General features: G+C 38.7%; 1 pseudogene; it reads left to right on the forward strand.

Annotated features, from left to right (window-relative positions):
- Positions 1-15,233, forward strand: part of LOC143640728 (eukaryotic translation initiation factor 5 pseudogene) — a 31,864-nt pseudogene extending 16,631 nt beyond the window's left edge.
- The last annotated feature ends 244 nt before the right edge of the window (positions 15,234-15,477 follow it).

Genomic DNA, 15,477 nt, shown 5'->3' on the forward strand with positions numbered 1-15,477 from the left:
TTTACCTACAAAGAGAGAATTCAGCACTGCTTCCTCATGTTCATTGGAAAATAAGAAACATGTCCTCCAGGTCACATAGATGCAGACCCAGCTTTGATGGTCTCTCTACAAAGGAACTAAATCTCCTGACAACATCATATATTTCAAGTGCCCACCCTTAGAGGCAGTTTCTAAAAAAGTACTTAGGCCAGCAGAGCTTCATGTTTGTGGAGTGTTTACCATGTCCCTTACTTTTTGAAACTCCTCTACTACCTCCAAATTTGTGAACTCCTGAGTATTTTCCATTCCTCATACATATTCACAGATTTTCTTACTCTTCTCTTCTAATTGTGTCTTACTTGAAGAGAAGGTAATGTCAAGGCATTGTTCTGGCTGAGAGTGGGAAGATTTTCGTGTAGCACATATTTGCATACACATTGTATTCAATTACCTATTTACCATTAGAAATACTGAATCCCTGACATGAACACATACCCTACTAGACTCTGACTACTAATTCTATTATGATGGAGAAAAATAACACAAACAGAATAGAAATACAAGCAGTTCAGAGGAGGCATGTTTTATAGTTGGAGTTGCCTTTTGCATAATATAGCGTAGCAGTTATAAATCTAGTCAATTATTTGTTGAAATAATTCTCCATGTGTTTTTAAAGTTAAGAAATAAGTGAATTCCTGTCCTTCTTTCTCTGTAGCCTATTCAGCACACGTATTTTTATATGCACATATTGAATCCTTCCAGGTACCACACGTATATTCTTGTGAGGTGGCTGACTTGACATATACAAATTGGAAGAAGAGATCACTCCTCCTAAATACTGCTTGAACTGATTATTCAAATGTGAGTGAGCTTCCTAGTTGAACAATATTATACATAAATCCATGTTCAGTAAAATAAATATTTTTGTATCTGTGGATGATATATATTTCATGGTGAATTTCGTTTGCATATATATTGCTATTTTTAATGTCTCTCTCTGTGTGTGTGTATATATATATATATATCACTCTCAAGATTTATCAAAATATGAAATATGTGTCTTATTATACACTCCCTAAACTCTTATAAATTTATTTGATGCTTGGGAGGAAAGATTTTAGAAAGGAAAGGAAGAAGTCACTAAAGAGAATGAGAGTAGGCAGGTAGAATTCAAGGAAGGGGAAATAAGAAAATGGAAAAGAAAAGACAATAGAAAAAATAGAAAATAAAGAAAGAAAATGAATTTTTTTTAAAAAATGATAATGATAATATAAAATTTAAATTTAAATTTAAAAAAATAATAACAAAAAAATAAAAAATTAAATAAATTAAAAACATTTTTAAAAAATTAAAAAACAACAACAAAAAATGAAAATGGAAGAAAACAAAAAAAACAAAAACAAAACAAAACAAAAAACCCAAATTAAAATAATAATAATAATAATAATAATAATAATAATAAATGCAGTAATAGATTGCAATAAACTTCTTTTCCAGTAGGTGGAGCTGTGCCCACTGGGCCAAGCTTCTACTCTCAATAGGTGGGAACCAATTACTGTGCAGCAGCTCTTCCTCCCAGACTGGGTGCGTGTTCAATCCTGAGTGCCTAGGGCCTTCTCTTGTGTTTCCTCAAGCCAGGCCCTGTTCACCTGTGACACTCACCACAATACTGGCTACATGCCAGGTCTGCTGCTCCTGGGAGAACAGTTTTCATGAACACCTGGGCACACTCTCCCTGTTTGTCTCCCTCAGACCCTAAGTTTGTACAGCTTGGGCCTGAGAACCCCCAGCAAATTTGCTTGCTCTCCGGAAGCCATGCCCCCGGAAGCTGGAGCAAGAGACCTCAATTGTCAGCACTGGTGGGAGCAGTTGCCAGGAGGTCTGCGCCACGAGTCCCGTGCCACTCCTAATTCCCTCGGTCTGGCTATCGTGCTCAAGGGAGAGCTGGGAGGGGCCCTTAAGATTTCCCCACCAGTTCGCAAATTTATAGGAATTTGTTTCACTTTCAATCACTTCCTGCTTCAGGACACATGTATTCTTCCATGTTTCCTTACTGGTCTTTTCATGAGACTTCTTTCCAAACACATTATTTTCAATTTCCATAATCACTTTTGAAGCAAAACTCACATAAAATTCATGATAAATTATAACTCTGATATTACCATTAGATGAATAAGTGATTGGAATTAATGATTGCATACCAATATAGGATTTCTTATATATTTTCAGATAAAAATTTAATCCATTATTTAAAGTGGAACGAGTTATATTATTTATTCACAGTATGGTCTATTCATGCATTATCTCTATATTCATAGACACAGTGTACACTTCTTTGTACCCCCAATACTAATTTTTACGTCTTTAAAATATTGCTCCCTGAAATGATGGAAGAAATACTAATGTCACCTGATCTACTTATACATTTAATCACAGAAATATTCGGAACACAAAATGCAAAGGTCACGCTTATGTTGTACCAAAGTCTAAATGGAAAGTAAACATGGGTTACTAAAAACATCCATGTCCAGGTTGCCTAATGCTCTCAAATGTCAATCCTATTGGTGATTACATATTTGTTTCTTCTTAAGATTATATATTCAAACTCAACCCTACTGAAAATTTCTAATCCTATCCCTCACTTTATACATTGCCTGATTTCATAATGGCTCTATTTCTATCTGTTTCCTACATATTTTTCCCAGTTCATCATTGTGACTGACTCTTCACATGTGCTGACATTTACATTCACACTCTAATCGATAACCTGTTGCAAATAAACTTTTGTTCCTAATCCTATACTCACTCTTCTTTGTAAACCTACCGACTATCTTCCTAATCCTACCGACTATCCTTTTTTGGACTGGATGTTCTCTTCTACGTTCAATCATGCAAGGTACAAGTTCTTATGCCATTGTATATTGATTTATCTGAGACCTCTGTGCAGAATGTAATTCAATCCTAAGTATCACAATCATGGGTCCAATGCCCTTCTGGGCTTCAAATGTTACCTAGATTTATGGTTTCATACTTATATTTCACATATATATTCTTGTAAATATCGCAGTTTCAAATACCATTATTCATTCTGCAGAATGATTCCTAAACCAAATCCAACATGTTATTGACCATAAACATACACTGTTCCCTCAATCTAACTTTACAGAAGAGCAGGGACAGAATTGGTCTTACAATACAGGAATGTAGGGGATCTTCCAACTGCTGAGAACCTCAAAGGTCCATGCAGACATGATCCCTGGAAAAGAGGTAGGCAGCTTGAAGGACCTGAGAGAGCAAAAGTCATCTTCCATGGCAAACAACCTTGTCAGGATGAAGGGGTGTGTCTGAATCAGCCACTTTCTTCTCAATGTAGAGAAGAGGACCAAACCAGGCCTGTGTGGAGAGCTGTTCCCGTGTGCTTATGATTGATATACCATTCTAACTTGTGACAGAGTCACAGGAATTAGGGGCAGCCTCCATCTCATGGGACCCTTGGAAGCAACTGTTAGAACAAAGTGTTTGCCAAGGCATTGACCTCATTCAGTTCCTGAAGGAAGTGACCTACCTTACTTCTTTTGTGATGGAACTCTCTGAACTTGGGATCCAGGAAGCCAGGCACCTAGAGCCAGTCCCAGTCCCAGTCCCAGTGGGCTTACTTGTTTAGGTTTAGTTTTACCAATGACAGATTCTGTCTTTCTTGGTACCTACTGATGTGAGGATGGCCAAATACCAGGAGAGCTCTGAAGACGGGCCTTTCCAGAGTAAGTAGGTAGTGGCTCACCGCTGGCTCCTAACAACTTCACAGAGTTGGCCAAGGAAACCAGATCTGACACAGTACAGGTCATTTCGGGGGAACATAGTATGGCCCGCCGGTCATAGGACACTCTGGATATTCACAGACTTACTTGGGGGAAGGAGGTGCCTTTGTGTTTGTGGGTGTGAGTTTGTGGTATTGTCTCATTTTCTGAGAATATGTAGGAAAGGTGGTATGTCTGGTTTGCAGCGGACTGTTTCTAGATAGTCGTTTGACAAGGCGAGTGTTTCTATGTCTGTGTATCCCACTGTGTCCGTGGTTGTAGACATTAGAAAAGAGAATGCATCAATGTATGTGTCCTGTCTAGTAGAAAGCTTCCCAGCATTCATCCTGCCCAATTTATGACTGGACTGCAGGTTGCCTTATCGATGGGCTACACCTGCTATCTTCCTAAGTTCCTGTTTTCTTCCTGAATTCTGGCCAATCTGCAGAATAGTCTCATGGTTTTGTGTCAAAGATAGGTACCACCTCAAGCTCTGTCACATGGCTATGCACTGAATAGCTGAAGGTAATGGCGAGCATCTTAGAAAACTCAGATATCAGTGTGACCAGGTAAGTCTCAGTGGAGAAACCGTGCTTTGTGCCTTTTTCTTACCTATTTTTCTGTTTCACTGAATGACAGGAAGGTTTTTGCCTCAGGCCACCCCTTTGTGAAGCATGAAGAAAACAGTTTTCATATGGAAATGAATGGGTATCACCTGTGGCTCTTTGCTTAATTGCTTTGAAAGGGATGTGTCTGAATCAGCCTCTTGGCCCTGTGTGAGGCTGTGGCTTAGATTCTCAGCACCGGATGAATCTAAAGAAAGATTCCATGTGTGCATCCAAAACCAAAATGGCAAAATTCAGTCATTGTGGATGATGTCTCTCTCCTTTCTCTATTAGGTTGCAGCCATCCATCAAGTGAGTACAGGGATCCTTTGGGTCAAATAAATTCTTCAAAACCATGCAGAGGTGCTTAGGTTTTCTCATGATTCCAATTCCCATAAAGAATCTAAACTCCACAGTCAGTAGGCCTTAAATTGGAGATGCAGAGCAGTAGTAAAGGCAGGTGTATTTTATCACTCCTGGTTCATGGAAATGGTGTTCAGGCCACCCTGACTTTAGGCAAATGAGAGCCAAGGGAGCTTATTTTGGACACTCTCTTGCACTGCACCCCTCATGGAAATCTCCAGCCAGAGGTTATAATGAGGGTCTATGTGGAAGAAGATGAGGGCCATGTGGGAATGTTTTGAGAGTGAGAGTCCCCCTTGACAACTGAGATCAAGGCCAAGGCTGGCTTTCGACTGATCACTGGGAATCTCAGGCAGGATATCACATGATTTTATTCTGAAAGACTTGGCAGCCATAGTTTAGATTCAAAACACACATGGACCTCACATTGTAGACCTCAATGGGCCTTGCTTCATGTGACCATTTAGCTACTCTTTGAGAAGCCTTGCCTTTGAGAGTTCTCCAGAGCATTCATTGAAATGAGGTTCCTCAACATTTAATGGTTCCTGAATGAATTGAAACACACAGTGCCTCCAACTTCATCCTTGAAAAGTGGCTACATAAATACCCTGAAATTTTTGAAACTCCCTTGACCAGTTGGCACTGGAGAACCTTTGAATCTCCTGTTGCTGATAATGAGTGTACCAGACAGTGCCTTGATTGACTGGGTTTCATGAAAATGGTGAAGAACAGTGATGCCAGTAAGTTGAGACTGCTGAGTGGTGGGCCCAGAGCTGTGGTGTGCAGGTGTGTGATTAAATATCTGAGGTGGGGCCATGTGGATCACCAGTAGACATCCAAATGCCTTGTGGCTGACATGGTGCCGCCAGGAGACCCTTATATGTAAAGGCATCTTGTTATATGGAGAGGTTTCAAGGCAATGATCAGAATCAGGTTGATATGGTCAAGGGGAAAGCTATGTGGGATAGAAGCCTGGTTAGTGCATTTTCCTGCAGTCCCTGACCCACCACATGTGACAGAACTCCCTCCAGCACTGTGTCCCAGTTGAACTCCTTGTATTTCATGATGTAAATACCAAACTTCCAGTGCAGCACCATGAAACACCACCTAAATGGAGGATGACCAAATGGCTTCACAGTCCACACGGGAAGACACTTAGCCCCCAGTGGTCACAGTTTACCTACAAACAGAGAATTAAGCACTGCTGACTCATGTTCATTGGAAAATAAGATACCATGCCCTCCAGTCAAATAGATGCAGACCCAGCTTTAATGGTCTCACTAGAAAAGAAGCTAAAGCTCCTGACAACAGCATATATTTCAAGTACCCAACCTCAGAGGCAGTTTCTCAAGAAGTCTTTAGGCTGGCAGAGCTCTATGTTTGTGGAGTGTTTACCTGTTAGACCAGGATGTAAGAAACAAACACTGACTCGAATTAAAATCAAATTAAAGCAAGCTTATTATTTCCACCACCCGGGCTGCCCCTCCCTCCCAAAATGGCGGAAACAAGAGAGCAACCACATCTTTCCTACAGCGCAGCTTCATAGCCCAGAAAGTTACACAAATGTGGGGTTACAGATAACAGAACTCTGACAAGCATCACACTAATGGTAGATTACATTTTTTTTTTGCTAGCCCCAACATCAAAATTTATGAGGACCGTTAGAGCCTCAGAGAGGGTCATTGTCTGGCCACCGAAAGCCAATATTTATGAGGTGTGACTAAATTTTCAGAGAGGGCCGCTATCGGGTCAGAGAGCCATGCATGGGTGAGTTCAAGGCATGGGCAGGCATTCCAGGCAGGTTCAGAATTTGCAGTAATTTATAGTAAAGCCAAAATGATCTTTTCATGGCTTTGTTGCAAGATGGCTCCCAATTTTAATAAAAGATAATGTTGGGTCTATCATTCCCCCCTTTTTTATGTGTCCCTTTCAAATCTTTGATAGGGTAGGGGAAGAGCACTGAGGAAATTTTAATCCCTCGGGTAACAGTCACTAAATATTTAGAATTCACCGAAAACCGATCTCCCTGATATTACCTGACTTAATTAATTACTTAAATTGATAGTCTATTTATTTTTGGCTCCATTGGTGTAAGTAGAGAGTCATCTCTCATTTTGGCTTTTTTTGAGCTGAGAGAGGGTGACGTGAGGGTGCATGGTGTGAGGGACATGAGTTGCCTTTTTGAAGTCAGTTGAGGGACATGAGTTGCCTTTTAGAAGTCAATTCGTTTTGAAATCTGGTTGGGGAAGAACAGGTTGTAAAGTCATCTGGGGATGGGTTCTTCTATGAGAGAAACAAAAAACATGAGTACTGAATAAATGTTGCAGCAGCTGGAACATGTCACTGTATGAAGTTTCCTCACCAATCTTTAATATCTCCAGTTATCAGGACTGTCAACTTAATATTTAACATTTATTGTACAATTGTCCCTCCCCATAAGATACAGTTTAATTATTTAATGTCATCTGATCTTGCAAAATCCTTTCACTAGTATGACCTCTGTGTCTAATAGAGAAACATTTAATTTTGTTACTCAGTCCTGGATAATCATACTAGCAAACACCAAGCCTACCTGTGTAGGTTAGGAATATCTGTAGGCCTTAAACTAAAAACTTCTGCCTCTGGTAGCTCCTCTTGATAGCCTCTCTTTATAGTTATCAGGCATTCCTGTCTGAGAATCCTTCTTTGTAGCCCACAGTCTTACTTATTTTGGGAGGCTAACATAAAGTGTATACCTAAAAATATTATTATTATTATTATTATTATTATTATTATTATTATTATTATTATATAAAAAACCCAGGAATGGCTGTATTTTGCTTTCAACTGTCTTTGCTAAGTGTTTAAGATGAAGCAGTCAAACTGAATTTTGTTTCTATCTATTGTTAACACTCAGCTGAGCTTTTATGGGAGTCATTCCTGGGGAAACTTGAGAGCAGCTTCTCAGTTCTGCTAGTGCCATTTGCGCTAGGTGGGTCCAGGTCTTGCTTGACCATGTGGCTCCTCTCGGAAGAATCAGGGATGTCTCCCTTCTCTGATGACTCTCCTCTTTGTAGCAAATGCACTGATTGGCTTTATGTTTTCCAGTGGTCTTATTAATCTCCCTGATCAGGAGGTTATGTGGCCCAGAGTTGCAAAGCTCTTAGAGAAGTCCCCTGTTTCCTGGATTCAGACTGACTCAGTGGGCAAGAGCCAAATATTGGTTTTCTTCGCCCTTTTCACTTAAATTTAATTTTAAATCCTAATCTGAAACAACCAGCAAATAAATTTTAACAGCCTGTTAATGTCTATAACTTTATATTAATTTATATTTTATTAATTGCGATCTTATTATTCTGTCTGTCTTCTAGGTGATGACTTATTATCTTAAATTAACCCATGTTCTGTTCTTAAAGCAACACTTTTGTAAAACACCAACAGGGAATCATTAGATCACTTATAAGGAAATTACAAAATAAAATTTTTTAAGAAGAGTAAAAATACTTAGTTCATGTAATAGCTACCCTGAAATTTTTGGGTGAGTTATACATTATATCCCCTTTTTGAGATCCTATTAATCTTGACAGAAAAAAAAATAACCTTTTGAACATAACTTTAAATGAAATAAAATCTGACCTACTGCTTTCGTAGTCATTCTCACATGTAGTAAGATGAGACACAGAGCCTTATCTCAGGTAAGGCAGGGCTCTTTATAAATCTTAAGTGTTTTAGTGCTAAAGCTGATCTTTGTTTTTTAAATATCATTTTACAAAGTTTACATAAATTGTTTGAGGTAACATGAACATTAGCTAACACCATATGATATCACTTTTAAAACATGAATTAAAGAACGGCTGGAAGTTTTTAACCTTTACATAGATTAGGGTATCATTAACTTAAAAATATATTTAAATTGTTCCACAATGTAAAAAGTAACATAAAACTTTACATATCTTATTGATAACAGGTAAATAAATCCCCAATATATATTTTATTTACCATACAACTTCAGAACACCAGCTTGATATAATGCGTACTTATACAGACCTTTGCATATCAATCAGATATCAAACAAAAGTACTCATGAATGAGTAATGCCATATCAAATTTACTTTACTTATTTATCAAAATATTAGAAAAATGTACTGAACAGTGTAAACCATATTTATTGGTTGAAGGAAAAGTCCTAGAACAAAGGCATATCAGACCATTTGTAGACATTAATATTTTATTAGATTTTTGAACACCTAGAAAAACTTGTAAGCTTAAATTTAAAGACATTTATATTTATCTGTTATCCAATTTATAATTGAAACATTTAAATCACGTGAATTAAAGATCTTTGGATCCACTTTTTAAAATTGTTTTTATGAGTGATTTTTTAATATAAGTGTTCATTATATTTGTTAATTTGTGTATCATATATATGATATATGGACATATATATATATATATATATATATATATAGACATGCAACACATAACAAAAGTGTGCACACATAATAATAGTGAAGGCCTTGTAGCTTTTAACAGGTGAAATCTCCATTGCAATGTTTTAAAAATTCCACAGTTGGTCAAAGATAGAACTGATCAGAAAAACATTAACCTAGGTCTGTAGGATCAAAATCATGAGCTCAAAAAATAAATAAAGAATCTATGGAAAAAATAATGAGTCCTAGATAAAATGACTGGCCAGTAATTAGTAAATACCACACAATATACCTTTTTCCCCCTTAGGCCTCATATCAGTCTTCTTTTGAGTTTACAGGCTTCTTTAATTTGCATTTGAAAATAAGTCCTGGCTGAGGTCTGGAAGGAGCAGGAAAAAATGGCTATTCTGAGCAGACACCTCAGGCCTAAGGCATTTTAACCATAATTTTCTGGTTAGGATGTTGAAAATTATGATACAAGTTTAAAATACAATTCACAAAATTTTATATAATTACAAGTTGTTTTGTCAACAGATACCATACTATGATTCAGTATCCTTGTCCAAATTAATGCACTGGCACACACAGTGACATTTTCCCAGGCTACCCAATTCAAAATTCGTGAAAAAAAGACTGAATGATTGGGAAATTACTTGCCAACTTGGAAGTAGAGTTCTTTAGTTTTCCATCCTAAGTGTTTAAGTTCTTTGGCATAAATTATCTAAAATCATAAACTAAACAATTACCTAAACCCGACTTTTAACTGCAAGATTGTGCAATGCTTCAAAAACCCATTTAGATACCAGATTGTTACAATGAAACATCATCATTTAGACACACATTCAGCTAAGATCATTCTCAAAAATCAATTTATAATATCAACACATTATTTCACATGTCTTAAAGGGCCAGAAAAAAGGCACAAGACAGAAACAAAGGAACTCCAGACTATGTCTGACAGACAGAAGCCTTTACAACAGAGCAGATAAGAGAAAAATCTCCTACACCAGTGGCACCACAGATGTCCCCACAAGGGGCCCAGATGTTTTCACAGAGGAGCAACCTGAAATGTAAAACCAAGGGTCTCCATGGTGATTTTACTGAATTTAGTGTCCCCTTTTTCTTTTTCTCTTTTTTAAGAGGACAGAGGTGGCATAGTCCTTACAGTGCAGGGGACGAAGGAGGGAATTCCCTGAAGCAACAGGGCTTTGACAGATGCTGGGAGTTCCTCAGTCCCTCCTTTTACTTACAGGATTAGCTCTTCTGGTTCGGTTCCACCCCAAGCATGCTCCATCTCCTAACATTTCAGTCGTCAGCTCTCAAAAAGTTCTGGGACAGGGGGGGGTATATCAAAATTTTTAACATAAAGTTCGGTTCCTGAACTTGAAGCCAATTAAAGCGAATTTAATAATGAGGACAGGGTTTTGAGAAAAATAAAATGGGAGGTTTATTGCTTTGCTAACAAAGGAAAAACAAGGGGACTCTGCCCAAAAGTTGTGACTCTCTTGATCTGGAGGGACCAGGGGTTTCTAAGGAGTTTCACTTGTTAACCTGGGATATACTCAGTTCTTCGTTCCCCAGCTGGCATTGCCATCTGGAGTGGGTGTGCTCCAGGCCGCCAGCTAGGGGCTTCTCTCATCTTGCTTAACAAAGGGTGGTAAAGTTCATCGCAGTTCCTTAAAACACAGTCCAAAGGGGTGTCAAGCATTCTTGCTTTGTTACCCATTTGCAAGTCCAATATCCTTTAGATTTTACCACAGAAATCACTCAAAAAAACGCACAAAAACAAACAAACAAAAAACATATAGAACACAGAACAAAACACAAAGAAACAGAAACCCGGTGAAGAAACAGAAAAACAGAGGAGCAATGCAACGTCTTGCTAAAGCTCCGGGGTAGGAGCTTGTGTGTGCCCCTCGGCATCTCTCTACCCTTCCAGAGGAATTCCCTACAGAACAGAACAGAGGACAGAACGATTGTCATTACTGTCCTGGACAGGAGTGAATGTGAGCCTCCCCAGGCCACCTCTCTGTCATCAGAAAAGATCTCCCTTAACCAGATATCATGTTATAAAGGCGTCACTTACCTATGGAGGCCTCCTCTACCAGGTGCTTGCTAATAGTTTTAGTGTGGTGGTTCACTGCAGTGCTCCCCAGACTGAAGGCTCACCCCAAGGCCTTGTAACATCACAAGTTGTGCACCCCCTAGAGTGGCTCTCCAGCCCAGTGCCCTGGAGGGAAGGCCAGCTTCAGAATTTTCAGTAGTCTGGTCTTGTGATCGGGTCGGGCAGCGTCATCTCACAGGGGAACTCCAAAATGTTAGGCCAGGACACAAGAAAAGACCACTGACTCCAATTAAAATCAAATTAAGGCAAGCTTATTATTAAAACCCGCTGGGCTGCCTCTCCATCCCAAAATGGCGGGAACAAGACAGCAACACCACCTTTCTTGCAGCCCAGCTATATATCCCAGAAAGTTAAACAAAAGGGGCTTACAGAAAACAGAACTTTGAAAACATCACACTAATGGTAGTTTACATTTTTTTTGCTGGCCCCAACATCAGAAATTATGAGGACCATTAGAGCCTCAGAGAGGGTCGTTGTCTGGCCTGGGAAGGAAAATATTTATGAGGTGTCACCAATGTTTCAGAGAGCGCTGTTATCTGGTCAGAGAGCCAGGCATGGATGAGTTCAAGGCAGGGCAGGCATTCCAAGCAGGTTCAGAATTTGCAGTAATTTATAGTAAAGCCAAAATTATCTTTTCACGGCTTTCTGGCAAGATGGCTCCCAATTTTAATAAAAGATCAGGTTGGGTCTATCAAGCCTGTCCCTTACTTTTGGAAACTCCTCTGCAACCTGCAAGGTTGTGAACTCCTGAGCATTTTACATTCCAGATATGTATTCACAGATTTTCGAACTCTTCTCCAATTGCGTCTTACTTGGGGTGAAGGTAATATCAAGGCATTGTCCTGGATGAGAGTGGGAAGATTTTTGTGTAGCACTTATTTGCATACACATTTAGAAGATCACTCCTCCTAAACACTGTTGGAAAAGTAAATTCAATCTATTTGGGGAGCTTCCTAGCTGAACAACATTATACATAAATCCAAGTTCATTAAATAAATAGTTTTGGATGAGTGGATGATATATATTTCAAGATGAATTTAAATTGGCATATATATTGCTATATTTAATGTCCGTGTGTGTTTTGTGTTTAAAATGTTTTGTGATTTATGTGGATTTATAATCAAATTTTCACAAGATTATTCTCAGAAATATTCATCCACCTGAAATACATATTTTTTTTTTTCCTAGTACTGAAAACTAACTTCAGTGAATGGTGCATAAATATCCTAAAAATTCTAAAGTAACTGACCCAGATTAACATCAATGCAAGTAGATTTCTATGGGACATGATGTGTATTTTGATGTTCATTTTTATTCAACACTGGTACATTACTATTTCTGCAGTTAATGCACATCATACAATATATATTTCATCCAATATTACGCAAATTTATAGGCATGTGTTTCACGTTCAATCACTTCCTGCTTCAGAACACATGTATTCCTCCAGGTTTCTTGACTATTCTTTTCCTGAGACTTCTTTCCAAACACATTATTTTTGCTTTGCATAATCACTTTTGAAGCAAAACACACACACCTTTCAGGATAAACCATAACCCTAATATTACCATTAGATGTATTACTGGTTGGTATGAATGATTGTATATCAATATGAGATTTCTTTTATGTTTTCAGATATCAATTCAATGCATTATTTTAAGTGGAATCAGTTATATTATTTACACAAAGTATGATCTATTCATGCATTATCTGCATATTCATAGACACAGGGTACACCTATTTGTACCCTGAATACTAATTTATACGTCTACAAAATATTGCTACAAAAATGGTGAAAGAAATACTCATGTCACCCTATCTACATATACATTGTTTTTCACAATAATATTCTGGACACAAAATGCAAAGGTCACACTTATGATTTTACCAAAGCCTAAATGGAAAGTGAGCATGGATTCATGAAAACATCCATGTCCTGGTTACCTAATGCTCTCAAAGATCAATCCAATTTGTGACAATATATTTGTTTCTTCCTAAGATTATACATTCAAACTCAACCCGTTTGAAAATATCAAACAAATTACACACTTTATACTTTTGCTGATTTCCTAATGTCTCTATTTATATCTGCTTTCCTACATATTTTCCAAAATTCATCATTGTGACTGACTCTTCACATGTGCTGACATTTACATTCAGTCTCTACCTGAAACCCTATTTGTAAAGAACTTTTGGTAGTCAGAACGAGAACATTCCAGAGGTCGCCAGGCTCGGCGCTGCCGGTGTGGACACGGACGTCGCTGGGACAGCCCTTCCTGCTGCTCGGTGGCGGCACCTGCCTGGCCACCCTCCGCTCGCCCGCCCCGCCGCTCCGGACCCGGTTTCCAGCGCCTCTTCCTCCCAGTCCCGGGTGAGCCGCATTGGGTTTATGTCTTTATTTGACGAAAACGAGCTGTTGCACAGCCATTGGTACCTGTATTGGGGAAACATAGCGTACAAGCAAGGAGCTTACAGCCTCAGAGGCGAAAATTTTTTCATGTCAGAGACCGAGAACTCTTGCAGTCGTTTATTTCATCCCTACTTGTCCAGACAGAAGATACCAAAAAGTTGCAATCACAGATCTCTTCATCTTATTGATAAAGCCACTAATAAGCCAAAATATCTGTCAACGTCAACCGCAGCGTGTCAGACCAGTTCTATCGCTACAAGATGCCCCATCTGATTGCCAAGGTTGAGGGCAAAGAAAATGGAATCAAGACAGTTATAGTCAACATGGTTGACGTTGCAAAGGTGCTTAATCGGCCTCCAATGTATTCCACCAAATATTTTGGTTGTGATCTGGGAGCACAGACCCAGTTTGATGTTAAGAATGACCGTTATATTGTCAATGGATCTCATGAGGCGAATAAGCTGCAAGACATGTTGGATAGATTCATTAAAAAATTTGTTCTCTCTCCTGAGTGTGAGAATCCTGAAATAGAACTGCATGTCAATCCAAAGAAGCAAACAATAGGTAATTCTTGTAAAGCCTGTGGCTACCGAGGCATGCTTGACACACATCATAAACTCTGCACATTTATTCTCAAAAACCCACCTGAGAATAGTGACAGTGGTGCAGGAAAGAAAGAAAAGGAAAAGAAAAATAGAAAGGGCAAAGACAAGGAAAATGGTTCTGTATCCAGCAGTGAGACACCACCACAACCACCACCAAATAAAATCAGTCCTCCTCCACATGCTGTGGAAGAAGAGGAGGATGATGATTGGGGAGAGGATTCAACTGAAGAAGCTCAGAGGCGTAGAATGGATGAAATTAGTGACCACACAAAAGTTCTGACACTCAGTGATGATTTGGAAAGAACTGTAGAAGAGCGTGTCAATATTCTGTTTGATTTTGTTAAGAAAAAAAAGAAGAGGGTATCATTGACTCATCAGACAAAGAAATTGTCGCAGAAGCAGAAAGGCTGGATGTAAAAGCCATGGGGCCTCTTGTTCTAACTGAAGTTCTTTTTAATGAGAAAATTAGAGAACAGATTAAGAAATACAGGTGCCATTTCTTATGATTTTGTCACAATAACAAAAAAGCTCAACGATACCTTCTTCATGGTTTGGAGTGTGTGGTGGCAATGCATCAAGCTCAGCTCCTCTCTAAGATTCCACATATCTTGAAGGAAATGTATGACGCAGACCTTTTAGAAGAGGAGGTCATCATCAGCTGGTTGGAAAAGTCCTCTAAGAAATATGTTTCAACAGAACTTGCCAAAGAGATTCGTGTCAAAGCAGAACCATTTATAAAGTGGTTGAAGGAAGCAGAGGAAGAATCTTCTGGTGGTGAAGAAGAAGATGAAGATGAGAACATTGAGGTGGTGTACTCAAAGACTGCCAGTGTACTGAAAGTTGAAACTGTGAAGTCTGACAACAAAGATGATGACATGGATATTGACGCCATTTAAAAGAATGGATGCAACCTAGCTTAACAGTGTAATGCTGCAAATTTTTCTCCATTATCAGCCATAAGTGCAACATGTATGTGTAAAAGCTAAAATGGCTTAACATCATGCTACACTTTAATACTAAAAATATATTACTGTGAGTGGTCTGTAATTAGCCCAATGAGACACCTAGGAAGTCCATACACACATCAGTGAGCAAATGTAGTTTGCTTATTTATAGCATGTTTCTTTTGGAAAAACTAGTGGTGGACACATTTGGATCACATTTATACAGTTATAAAAATAAAG

The sequence above is a fragment of the Callospermophilus lateralis genome, unplaced genomic scaffold (genome assembly GCF_048772815.1).
Source record: "Callospermophilus lateralis isolate mCalLat2 unplaced genomic scaffold, mCalLat2.hap1 Scaffold_600, whole genome shotgun sequence".
Taxonomy (NCBI): domain Eukaryota; kingdom Metazoa; phylum Chordata; class Mammalia; order Rodentia; family Sciuridae; genus Callospermophilus; species Callospermophilus lateralis.